Source organism: Chenopodium album, chromosome 13 (genome assembly GCF_948465745.1).
Source record: "Chenopodium album chromosome 13, dcCheAlbu1.1, whole genome shotgun sequence".
Lineage (NCBI taxonomy): Eukaryota > Viridiplantae > Streptophyta > Magnoliopsida > Caryophyllales > Amaranthaceae > Chenopodium > Chenopodium album.
Window position 1 is genome coordinate 45,323,492 of NC_137846.1, and position 14,119 is coordinate 45,337,610.

The window sequence follows — 14,119 nt, forward strand, 5'->3', positions numbered from 1 at the left end:
AAAAAAAAAAAAAAAAAGAAAGAAATTTTGTTTGCCAAAAGTAATATAAAATGTAAATAATAAATCAATTTCATAAATCAAAGAATATGAATAAATAATCAATCCCATAAATCAAGGAAATAATCGTTTTGATTTTTTTTTTTTTTTTACTCGTGTACATCGTAATTGCACACAATGTTGTTTACGCGTTTATAAAACTCTTGTATTTTACCGGGTGTACTATGAGAATGGTACACCTGAGTATATGTATGATGAAAATTTCAAAATTCAAAACGTTTATGTGAAATTCTTATGGCTAGTTTGGAATTTATTTAGAGAATAAATTGGAATAGATGTTGAAAATTTCTCCGTAAAATATACATTAATTAAGGAAGGTGATGATTTTTAGGGGAGTAAATGATTGAGTTTAATTAATTCAAATTTCCAAGATTGATTGAAGGAGTTGATTTTTAACTTTCCAAACATTAGAAGAGGATTTTTAACGTTAATTATGCATTCAAGTTGTACAATACACTTTGAGCTTCCTATTTTGGGGTTATGCATTCAAGTTGTACAATACACTTTGAGCTTCCTATTTTGGGGCCGGGCAGCTGCCTGGCCCAGATACAGCCCTGTTCTTATTTTATGTGATGGATTTCATATGTGACTAATATTATAAAACAAAGGGAGTAAGTTATTTTTATTAAACTAAAATAATTTTTGCTGAATATTATTTTTCTAAGGTGAGGAAAATAAGGCCTAATTATAACTTGAATTTCAACTACATCAAACTGAATACTCAACTAAAAATAGATTTAAAACTACTCTGCATTCAATTAAAATCAACACAAGACTAATTAATTAATGAAACCTAATGAACTAACAGAAATTAATATCCTAAGGTGTGATTAAAACAAGAAAACCCTTTTTAGTAAAAAATAAACCCTTACATTGTAAACAAAATCCTACTACTTAAAAGTAAAGAAACATTAAAGCCTATCAAGCTAGAATGAACCAACTAAGAAACCTTTAAATGCTCGGGCAGTCGGGCATCAACATGGTTTTAGGTAGTTTAATTGACTTTAATATAATATTTCATTTGTATCTATTAAAAAAAAAAAAAAAAAAAGTGCATCACTAGGTTGTGCACAAAATTTATTACAGTAGAAATTACTACTCTGTCATTTCTTATTAGCTTAGGAGCAACAAAGTGATGTTATTTAATTTATGAGATATACGAGTAAAAAATTTCTTTGTTGTAACTAATAAAAAACAGAGGTAGTAAATGAACTGAAGTGAGTATATTATGATGTGTAAGTGATCGAAGGCCAGGTTCAGCTCACTTCACGTTATGTTTGCTGAATTGAAATTTTTTTTTTTTACTAATTCTTTATTATATTTCTTATTTGAAGTTACTAATTTTTACTGAAATGAACTTATTTTCACTAAATTAAAGTTATTATTACTAAATTTATTTTTGCTGAGCTGAAATTAATTTTCCTGATTTAAAATTATTTTTGCCGAATTGATACATTATTAAAGATTCTTTATTATATTTTTTTTCTTTGAAGTTACTGATATTTTAATGAACTGACCCTTATTTTTATTAAATATTATTCATTTTAAAGGTGAACTGAACGGGAAATTAATTAGATATGTTGATAAAAAAAAATGACGAGCGAGCATTTTTTGTTGGGTAGAAAGAAAGGCCCTGTTCACTTCACCTTTAAAAAAAAATATTAAGTAAAAATAAGTTCAGTTCATTTAAATTCAGTTATCTTAAAGAATAATTATAATAAAAAATCATAAAAATAATTTTATTTCAGTAAAGTTAATTTAAGTTCAGTACAAATAATTTAAGTTCAGCAAATATAATTTTAGTTTAATAAAAATAATTTCAATTCAACAATAATAAGGTGAAGTGAACGGGGCCTAATTTTTTTTTTTTTTTTTTTTTTTTTATGAGCGTTTTAATAAGCAGGGTTGTTCCAATTTGTTTTGTTTATAGAACTTTACTGGAAATATGGCTGAGAGTATGGTGAGCCTTGCAATGGAGAAGCTAGCAGCATTGTTAGCAGCCGAAGCAGGGTTGCTAGGCAGCCTTCCGAAAGACATTAGAGACTTGGAAATGGAACTACGAACCATCAAAGCAGTCCTCAGAAACGCTGAGAAGAAAGCAGAAGAAGATGATACCATCAATGAGTGGCTAATCCAAGTGCAAACAATTGCTTATGATATCGAGGATGTCATAGATGAATTCCTTCTACTCAAGCAGCAGCAGAAACAATCACCACAACATTCCTATCACCAAGTAATCTGGATGATAAGCAAAATCAGGAGCTGGCTTGGTAAAGCAGTTGTTAGTGTCTTGCAGCTGAAACCCAAGCATGAGTTATCCAATAAAATAAAAGAGATAAAAACAGGCATAATTGAGATAAACAGCAGAAGGGAACGATATAGATTCAGCACAACAGCAGAAGAGATTCATTTGCAAGACCCTCGAGTTTACTCCCTCTTTATGGATGGCTCAGAGGTTGTTGCCATTGAAAATCGTAAGGAAGAATTAATTCAATCAATGAATTTGGAACTGGAAGATCGCTTTGTGATTGCAGTGGTTGGTATGGGAGGAATAGGGAAGACAACTCTAGTCCGCAAAGTGTATGAAGAATTCATTGAGAATCAGTCCTTCGAAGTCCATGCTTGGGTCAGTCTCGCAATCCTACAAATCTAGAGATTTGCTGTTGACCATATTTAAACAAGTGCACAGGGAGTCATCTCCAATAGTTGACGCTTCTGTAGAAGATATTATCAGTGCATTGAGGAACCACCTTAAGAGCACAAGGTACTTCAGATGGCTTAATATCCACAACGTAATATTATTTTTACCTTCCTATTGCATACTCTTACGGTCTTACCTATATTATTTTTCTGGTAGCTTTTATGACTGACTTCAGTTTTGGGATGAAATGATTATTTTTACAAATCTAAAACTCTATAAGCATGTTTTCTAATTTGACAGGATTATTGGAAGTATAATTGTTTACAAATTTTTATGAAAGCCCATATTATATTGATTTGATTTCAGAATGATTACTTGAATTAGTCAGATAAAACATAACACTAAAACAGAATTTACTGTTATGTTTTAACTACATAAGGATTGAGCACAATATATTGAGGATGGAGGGGAAATGAGATTATGAAAATACCATTATTCTCAAGAGTTTAACTATTAATGTTTTAGCAACTTAATTCCTTATTCCTGGGTGCAGTTATTTATATCAATCCTTCTGTAATTTGCAGGTATATGGTTATGTTTGACGATGTTTGGGACGCAGAGCTGTGGAAACTGGTGAAATCTGCTCTGCCCCCTAATAATAACTTAATAAGGGTAGTAGAATACTAGTGACGACACGAGAGAGCAACATCGCCCGAGAATGGGAAGCATCATTAGGAGGGGGTCATATTTATGATCTTGAACCTTTGCCTAGAGAAGCAGCATGGGATCTCTTTACTCATAAAATCTTTGGTAAAGGACATTGTCCTCAACATCTGGAAGAACCGGCTCGTGACATGGTAGCAAAATGCAATGGATTGCCACTGGCAATTGTAGCAGTAGCAGGTCTTTTGTCCACCAAGAAAAAGGCTCTGTCTGAATGGAACAAACTGCGCAATAGCATTGGCTCTGAGCTTGGAGGCAATCGTTGCTTTGAGAGCACCAAGAGAATCCTGCTTTTAAGCTATCATGAATTGCCATATTATCTCAAGCCTTGCTTTTTGTACTTTGGCATGTTTCCTGAAGATTTCTCTATTAGAGGCATGAAACTAGTCCGTCTTTGGATTGCGGAGGGTTTCATACAAAATCAACAAGGAAAAACACTTGAAGAGGTAGCGGAAGATTATTTGGATGAACTCGTGAATAGGAATCTAGTTGAGGTTGATCAAAATAAAGCCTGGGCTTTTAAAATTACTTTAAGAGACTGACAAGGGAATAATCGCGTCGTCAAACGACTACACCTAGATCAAATACAATTTATACAACCTAAACAAACCTAATACGAGTATAAGGCAAGCATAGGGGTCGAACCACAGAGAACGGTTAAACACCACCAAATGTTATCAATAATTAAGCTAGTCCGGAATAGGAGATAAATAAACTAAAGTCTAAAAATGCTAAAACAAGAAATAAAACATTAAGGGAAATGGTTTAGGTATAGCATTCACTTGAACATAAACAAAAGCATAGAAGTTGAATTAATTATGAACTAAACATGCTCAAATATCGAAATAAAGGGTCCAATCTAGCCGCCTTCCGGGGTCAATTGGATTCTCCTAACATAGCCTCTATGCTTCCACATTAGAACCATATACTAGGAGGTACTATCAAATAACAATCGATAACAATGAACCTTAACTAAGTCAACTTCCGTTCCTTGTTAGCAAAGATTCACCTTTAATCAACCAACAATGTGCACTTGCAAGAAGATTAAAGAATATCAAGCATATAAAGACTTTAATCACAAATTAAATCAATTCTAAACCTAGAACATGCTCAAGATCCAACTACACCACAACCATCCCCTTAATGGGGAAATTACTCACTAATCATGACAATAACAAGATTAATCAACAAATAATCAAGAATCAACATGATTAACAAGTAATACCAACAACTAAAACAATAATAAAAAGAAATTAATAAAAATAGAGGAGAGAGAGTTAGAGATTCTCATTGATTGAAAATGTAAATCTACAAACAAGATGATCAATCTTCTTCTTCAAAATCCAAGCTCAACAATGGTGAAACCCTCACTTTCTCTCTCTAAACTACCCTAATCCTAAACTAAACCTAGAGAGAGAAGCTCTCCTAAAACTAAATTAGAGAGTAGAATAATGGATAATAATTGTTCTTCCCTAATTACCCCCAAAAATGGGTATTTATACTAACTTCATAAAACTAGGAAAAATAGAAAAATAAAAGAAGAAAATAAAATAAAGAAAGAAAAGGAAATAAAAAGAAAATAAAAGAGAAAAGAAATAAAAGAGAAAAGAAAATAAGAAAAGGAAAAGTAAAGGAAATAAAAATAAAAGAAAAAGAAAAAATAAACCCACAATTTCCCCCAAAAAATCACGAACCATCAGACCTTTCTCCTTCTTCGCATTCTTGGCTGCTCTGAACTCTCATCCAACATCACGCAACATCATCTTTGTTCATACTCCATCATCATCAGCAATTATCACTCAATCAAGAAATCGTGGCCGTCCAATTCTCATTAAAAATCACGTGAAAAGCTCGTGATTGACCCTCGTTTGTGCGCCCGCGCAGACATCGCACAGAGGTCGCGCAATTGCTTCTGCCTAGACTCTGTTTTTGGACTTCAATTACGTGCGCCTTCTGACAGGGCTGCGCGGCCGCGTGGTTTTGTTTGGGAAATCGCTGCTGATTTGCGTGGTGAAGGAGGCAGCAATGGTGGAGTGCGTGGTTGTTGTTGATGGTTGTTTTGTTGTTGTTGCGGTGGTGGAAGAGAGCAGGGGAGGTACGAATTTTGGGGTGAATTGAGGTTGGTGGTTGATTGGTGTTGTTGCTGCAGTTGCTGTTGCTGTTGCTGTTGTTGGTGGTTGGTAAGGGTGGCAGCAGGTGAGTGGTGTTGTGAGGGGGCGCAGCGGCTCGGTGTATTGGAGCAGGGGAGCTTGGTTTGTGGTGTGCGTGAGAACAGGGGGTAGTGGTGGCTGTGATTGGTGGAGTTGGTGGTGCGTGGCTGCTGGGTGTGGCTGATTGTGTGGGTGAGGGTGTTATTGGCGTTGGCTGATGGTGTTGTGGTTGGGATGAAGCAGTGAGCAGCAGGGGAAGGTGAGTTGTGGAGCAGGGGAGTTGTGCTTGTTGTAGCTTGGGGTGGTGTAGGATAAAGAAGGATGTGGTGATGGATAAGGGGCAGCAGGTTTGCTTGGCGTATTGGAGCAGCTTATGCATTTGCCTCGAACCTCGGACCTCGAACCTCCGACCTCCGAGCACGATCCTACACAACCAAATAAACATAAGGGAGAATCGGGACATAAAATAAGATAAATAAAATAAAAATAAATAAATAAAAAAAATGAAAATAAATAAAGGACGAAATAAATTAAAACCAAGACAAATAAAATAAAATAAATAAAATAGAAATAAATAAAATAAAATAGGAAAAAAGACTAAAACTAATAAAATAAAGAAAATAAACTAAAACACACCAAAATTACCAAAATAAACTAGAGACTTTATTAGAGAGAAAACAAGAGAATAAAAGGTAAAATAAGGGAAAATAAACACGAAAATAACCTAAACACTACCCCTAGGAGTGACATAAATATCACTTATCAGAGATAAGGACAAGTACTAATGACAAGTACTCTTGACAAAAACCAAGGCAAGGCAACAAAAACCAAAGGTAAAGAAAAAGAAACACGAAAAGAAAAAGCAAAACACAAGCTTATATATGGACAAGAGATAAGGACAAGTACTAATGAATGCAAACCTTTCTAAATGGACAAATGTATGCACGTTCCAAGATGTCAATGGTTGATTGAAACATAACACATGCTAAGCATAGAGAACTACTTAGGACTCAATCCACCCTAGCCCCAACCAATCGGGCCACGTTCTCTCTACTAGCTTCAAATCAACCCTTAAGCTAGCTTCTCAAGATTCCACGAAGGAACCGGAAAAAGATAAAGAAATGAAAAACTTTGAGAAGGTAATCCCGACGTCTCAACTATGCATACTCTTTCCATAGGTTTGAGGTCTATCTCCCTCCACCGTTCTTTTGACCTAACCCACTATAGTCTAAGGGTCTTTTTATTGGTTGTAACGTAAGGCTAAGGGTTAAGGCGAGGTAAAAATTTAAAATTTGGTGAAATTTCCTAAGTGAAGCAAAAAGTGCGGCCGACACTCAAAAATAACTCAAGAATTCACTAAATATCAAGCAAAAATACCACTAATGCCATTCCCCAAAGCTTATTCAACACAAACACACAAAATTCCCCCCAAGCTTGAACAAAGCATTGTCCTCAATGCTTAAACTAAGGAAGAAAATGAAACCAACTAAAATATTTTTGTTGTTTTTGTTTTTTTTTTCACTTTTTTTTCTTTTTTTTTTAACTTTAGTCAATGTCCTTGCCTTTTTAACTTTGGACGACTTTTTCTTGAAACTTCATTTGATTTCCATAAATTTGCATATTACTTTACAAGCTCAACTCTAACCAAATCTCAAAATGCATCTTGTCTATGATCAACAACTCAAAACTCAAACCTCACATGCCAATGCTTCACTAACTAAAAGGTTGGTAAACATAGGCCATTAGGTTTGTAATGTGGTTTAAACAAGAGCGGGAAACATAAGGCTCAAATTGGTTAGCAAGTAGGTTTATGCAAAATAGAAAATCAAATTTGTAACAAAATAAAAAGAAGATAAAGAAAAATGAGAAAGAAATGCCCTTTTCCTCCCCTAGAGTGCTTCGGTCACGATCTTGGGAACTATAAGTCAAAACAAGGATCAAGACATGCATAGCTAAGGATCCAAATGCGCCACACAACAAAGTGATGAAGGCTAGAACAATGTTACCTCACACGGGATTATAACTAAGAAAATACCAACCAAGGGTGCCAAATCCACTATAGAGAGCAACACCATCTTACCACATACCCGCGAACTAGGGCTTCATGGCGCCCAAAAAGTTCTTAACCCGGCTACCTTAGCATGTAATATCCTAGAGTCAACCAATGACACTCTCAAACTGTGCACACATTAACCACTTAGGAAGAAAGGCATTCAAGAGTAAACAAATCCAAAAGATATAATGTCCAAAATAAGTACAAACAAAACACATTTTGCTAAACTTGCCTTGAAGTAAACAAAAATCTTTTTGGATTTTCCAAAAGCATGAAAAACATGGAAATGCATATACTCAAGTGCATGACATGTATGAATCAACATCCCACCAAACATGATAGAATACCCTCCCCCAAGCTTGAATGAAACCAAGCTCTCAAATCATAAACGATGAAACCAAGGAGGGGAAAACAAGGAAAAATTAATCCAACATTACCAACACATGATCTTCAAGTCATAATAAGTAAGAGAGAGAGAGGGAAAAGAAGGATATTACCGGATATGGGATAAATGCAAAATCACACAAAAAACCCGAAATAACCTCATATGAGCCACAATCTCTACAAATAAGGCTTGAATTCCACATGATAGGTAAGTTGAGGCACATTTCCTTGATTCTTGATCATCACCAATGCGCAAGAGTATATCAAGTTGTGTACCTAGCAAGGAACACAAACACGTCCATGAGAGAAAATCTAATCTAAAAACAAAAGAAAATGAAAGCAATAAAACACGGGTTACTTCCCGCAAAGGCTTGCTTAACGTCCAAGCATGACCAAACTAGTAAATAACCCGACAAAGAATGCAAAAGCTTGTCATATGCATCGGCAAACATATCAAGAAATAGAGCATACGCGATGCTCATATGACAAGCAAACATAAAGTGCAAGGAGACTTTATGTTTGAGAGAAGGGGGAAAAGAAAAAGTAAAAGAATCAAAAGAAAAAACAACAAAATAAGAAGAAAAAGAAAGATAGGGAGGCAAACTATCCTCACAAAAATCTTTTTGATTGGCATTATAACTCTTTTCCTCATCAACAATAAAAGAGTTGGGGGCTTCGGAAGCATGGATAGGAGGAGGATTCCTAAGCGGTTCTTTGAGAAAAGAAGGGAGGAACATAGGATAGTAGGGGATATGGTTAAACCTTTGAGAGAAAGGTGTATGAGAAAGGGGAAAAGGGGTAGCTACTCCCTCACCACAAGGTCTCACATCACTAATGAGGGCATGGAAATCAATCATGGAATCCTCAAATGAAGAACCCTCACGATCTACATCTCCCTCAAGCTCAAAAACTCCAAATGATTCAACCTCAACCTCCTCTTCATCATCTTGAACAACATCTCCCATACATTTCTCAAGTCCTACCATCTCAAATCCAAGAGTGAATGGGGGCAAATTCCTCTCAAACTCATCTCTTTCTAATGAAGCATTATCAATGAACTCACTCAAAAGGTTATGGGCTTTCGTTTGAAATGCAAGAAATATTTGGGCCATAATCTCAAATGAGTCCAAATCATCGTGGATAGACGAATCAAAAGCTTGCTCATTGGAATCATCTAGGGAACTATGGGACACACCTTTAGAATTCATGCAAAAATTTGATGCAATATGAGAAAGAACATGCACTTCATCATCATTAGAATGTACCTCATTACATTGAGCTATAGAGGGAGGGGAGTTGAAATCATGCATTACATGGTCACTATGGGGAGCATCAAGCACATCATGGGAATTCATATTAGACAAATCATGACAATTAGCATCAACATTAAAAGCATGAGAATCCCGAACATAAGTCTCATGATTGGCCCTCTCCCAATCATAATTATCCCTAGCTAACCATGAATAGAAATCCCAAGCTTCATCCGAAGACATAGTTTCAAGATCACTATTTAACATATTATCAACCACTCCTCTAAAATGCTCATTTAATCCCAAATTAATGATTTCACAATAATCACCCTTGGTAAAACCCTTAACACCATCCAAGAAATCCTCAAGTCTATTAAAATACACCCAAAACGGTTCATTATCAAATTGAGGAATAGAAATACAAGCCATTTTTCAAATAAAGCAACACAAATAAAAACCAACAAATAGAAAGATAAATTTACACAATGGACTAGTCTCAATAAGATAACACAATGGTAATGAAAGCCGTGTCCCCGGTAACGGCGCCAATTTGACAAGGGAATAATCGCGTCGTCAAACGACTACACCTAGATCAAATACAATTTATACAACCTAAACAAACCTAATACGAGTATAAGGCAAGCATAGGGGTCGAACCACAGAGAACGGTTAAACACCACCAAATGTTATCAATAATTAAGCTAGTCCGGAATAGGAGATAAATAAACTAAAGTCTAAAAATGCTAAAACAAGAAATAAAACATTAAGGGAAATGGTTTAGGTATAGCATTCACTTGAACATAAACAAAAGCATAGAAGTTGAATTAATTATGAACTAAACATGCTCAAATATCGAAATAAAGGGTCCAATCTAGCCGCCTTCCGGGGTCAATTGGCTTCTCCTAACATAGCCTCTATGCTTCCACATTAGAACCATATACTAGGAGGTACTATCAAATAACAATCGATAACAATGAACCTTAACTAAGTCAACTTCCGTTCCTTGTTAGCAAAGATTCACCTTTAATCAACCAACAATGTGCACTTGCAAGAAGATTAAAGAATATCAAGCATATAAAGACTTTAATCACAAATTAAATCAATTCTAAACCTAGAACATGCTCAAGATCCAACTACACCACAACCATCCCCTTAATGGGGAAATTACTCACTAATCATGACAATAACAAGATTAATCAACAAATAATCAAGAATCAACATGATTAACAAGTAATACCAACAACTAAAACAATAATAAAAAGAAATTAATAAAAATAGAGGAGAGAGAGTTAGAGATTCTCATTGATTGAAAATGTAAATCTACAAACAAGATGATCAATCTTCTTCTTCAAAATCCAAGCTCAACAATGGTGAAACCCTCACTTTCTCTCTCTAAACTACCCTAATCCTAAACTAAACCTAGAGAGAGAATCTCTCCTAAAACTAAATTAGAGAGTAGAATAATGGATAATAATTGTTCTTCCCTAATTACCCCCAAAAATGGGTATTTATACTAACTTCATAAAACTAGGAAAAATAGAAAAATAAAAGAAGAAAATAAAATAAAGAAAGAAAAGGAAATAAAAAGAAAATAAAAGAGAAAAGAAATAAAAGAGAAAAGAAAATAAGAAAAGGAAAAGTAAAGGAAATAAAAATAAAAGAAAAAGAAAAAATAAACCCACAATTTCCCCCAAAAAATCACGAACCATCAGACCTTTCTCCTTCTTCGCATTCTTGGCTGCTCTGAACTCTCATCCAACATCACGCAACATCATCTTTGTTCATACTCCATCATCATCAGCAATTATCACTCAATCAAGAAATCGTGGCCGTCCAATTCTCATTAAAAATCACGTGAAAAGCTCGTGATTGACCCTCGTTTGTGCGCCCGCGCAGACATCGCACAGAGGTCGCGCAATTGCTTCTGCCTAGACTCTGTTTTTGGACTTCAATTACGTGCGCCTTCTGACAGGGCTGCGCGGCCGCGTGGTTTTGTTTGGGAAATCGCTGCTGATTTGCGTGGTGAAGGAGGCAGCAATGGTGGAGTGCGTGGTTGTTGTTGATGGTTGTTTTGTTGTTGTTGCGGTGGTGGAAGAGAGCAGGGGAGGTACGAATTTTGGGGTGAATTGAGGTTGGTGGTTGATTGGTGTTGTTGCTGCAGTTGCTGTTGCTGTTGCTGTTGTTGGTGGTTGGTAAGGGTGGCAGCAGGTGAGTGGTGTTGTGAGGGGGCGCAGCGGCTCGGTGTATTGGAGCAGGGGAGCTTGGTTTGTGGTGTGCGTGAGAACAGGGGGTAGTGGTGGCTGTGATTGGTGGAGTTGGTGGTGCGTGGCTGCTGGGTGTGGCTGATTGTGTGGGTGAGGGTGTTATTGGCGTTGGCTGATGGTGTTGTGGTTGGGATGAAGCAGTGAGCAGCAGGGGAAGGTGAGTTGTGGAGCAGGGGAGTTGTGCTTGTTGTAGCTTGGGGTGGTGTAGGATAAAGAAGGATGTGGTGATGGATAAGGGGCAGCAGGTTTGCTTGGCGTATTGGAGCAGCTTATGCATTTGCCTCGAACCTCGGACCTCGAACCTCCGACCTCCGAGCACGATCCTACACAACCAAATAAACATAAGGGAGAATCGGGACATAAAATAAGATAAATAAAATAAAAATAAATAAATAAAAAAAAATGAAAATAAATAAAGGACGAAATAAATTAAAACCAAGACAAATAAAATAAAATAAATAAAATAGAAATAAATAAAATAAAATAGGAAAAAAGACTAAAACTAATAAAATAAAGAAAATAAACTAAAACACACCAAAATTACCAAAATAAACTAGAGACTTTATTAGAGAGAAAACAAGAGAATAAAAGGTAAAATAAGGGAAAATAAACACGAAAATAACCTAAACACTACCCCTAGGAGTGACATAAATATCACTTATCAGAGACATATTTTACAAGGTCCATGACATCCTACGGGAGATGATTATTGTTCCAAAGTCGAAGAACTTGGGTTTCTGTCTACATTTATTCCAGGAGAGTAATTTCTCCTCAACCAAGTGTTTCCGACGATTCAGTATTGATTCAAAATTTGCCAAGAAGTCTATCTTGGAGGGCCTTATTAGCTCTAGTATTCGCTCTCTGTTTTCACTTTGGAATGATAAAATATTTTCTGAACGTTACTTAAACCGGCTCCTAAGAGCAGCAAGACTCCTAAGAGTACTAGACCTTAGTCATACTAAAATTGAGAATGCCTCTGAAGAGCTAGGAAATTTGCAGCACTTGCAATATTTGAGCTTGAGATTTAAAAAACATCAAAGTGCTTCCAAAGTCGATAGGAAAGCTTTGAAATTTGCAAACTCTAGATGTTAAGCATTCTCTAATAGTTAAGCTTCCCAAAGAACTAGCTCAGTGTTGCAAGCCGCGTCATCTTCTTGCTTATCCTAGGGAAACCTTTTTCAACCGTGATAATCAAAAGGCAAATGCTGTGAAGATACAGGGTGGAGTTTTAGAAAAGTTTGAAGAGTTGCAAAATTAGTCTGTGTAAAAGCCGATGAAGCAAGTATAGTGGATGGATTGGGGTATTTGAGGCATTTAAGGACTCTAAGAATCACAAAGCTCAGAAAAGAACATGGGAGACAACTATGTTACGCCATTGAAAAAATGAAAGATCTTCGATCACTTGGAATTGGATCAGTGAGCAAGGATGAGATTCTTGATATACATCACTTAACACCACCTGATCTACTCGAACGTCTCTACTTGCATGGTTTATTAGAGAAGGTACCAGACTGGATCGCTAAGCTGAATAACTTGACCTCATTGCACTTGTTTTCTTCGCGACTAAAGGAAGACCCACTAACCAGTCTTCAAGGGCTCCCTAATCTGATGGAACTAAGTCTAAATAATGCTTTTGTTGGTGAAATGCTAGATTTTGGGTGTACAAGTTTCTTTAAACTTGTAAGATTGATTCTCATTAATATGCAAAATCTGAAATCTATGGTTGGCAGTTGGTTACTTTCTGCTAAATTTCCAAATGGAATTATTGTTGATAATTGTCCAAATTTGATTGATTGTCCAGACAATATTTATAAGTTGATCCTGATTGAAAAAATCCACAAACATGTCGCAATTGCGAGGGCAGCAAAGTTATTTTTAGATATTGAAGCTGATGACTTGGCAAGTGAAGATGAGTTGAATGTCTAATTGTGCAGAGTCAGCAGAGCATCTTATTACAGCAGTTAAGTTCTAACAAACTCTGGAATTCTGTTGTAACTAAAGTTTGCTACAATAGTTCAATTGTATAGTAATGGTTGCCTTAACCATTTTTAATTCATTCAGAAATGTACAATTGTAATCTAGAACTTTCTCTCTAGTTCTTGAGCTCAATAAAATGGTTTGATTAATCTTACACTTTGTTCTTCATTGATTTTTTCATAATTTGTTGAAATCGATCTTATACTGCAATTTAACAGAGTAAGGCCCCGTTCTTTAGAGCTGCTTTGCTCTGCTCTGCTCTGCTGAAATCTGCTTTGCTCTGCTCTGCTCTGCTTCAATCTGCTCTGCTCTGCTCTACTTAAAATTAATACTTAATATTTAATTATTATAATAATTATTAATATTTAATAATAATAATAAATAATTAATATTTAATAATAATAATTAATATTTTATAATAATAATAATAATAAATAATTAATATTTAATAATAATAAATAATTAATATTTAATTATAATAATTAATACTTAATAATAATAATAACAATAATTAATTATTGATATTTAATAAAAAAATAATAAAAAAATAATAATAAATAATTATTAATATTTAATAATAATAATAATAACAATAATAATAAATTATTAATAATTATTAA

At 35.2% G+C, this 14,119-nt stretch overlaps 1 pseudogene; it reads left to right on the top strand.

The window, feature by feature from the left end:
- Positions 1-2,002: 2,002 nt before the first annotated feature.
- Positions 2,003-13,448, top strand: LOC145575576 (disease resistance protein RPM1-like; annotated as a pseudogene).
- The last annotated feature ends 671 nt before the right edge of the window (positions 13,449-14,119 follow it).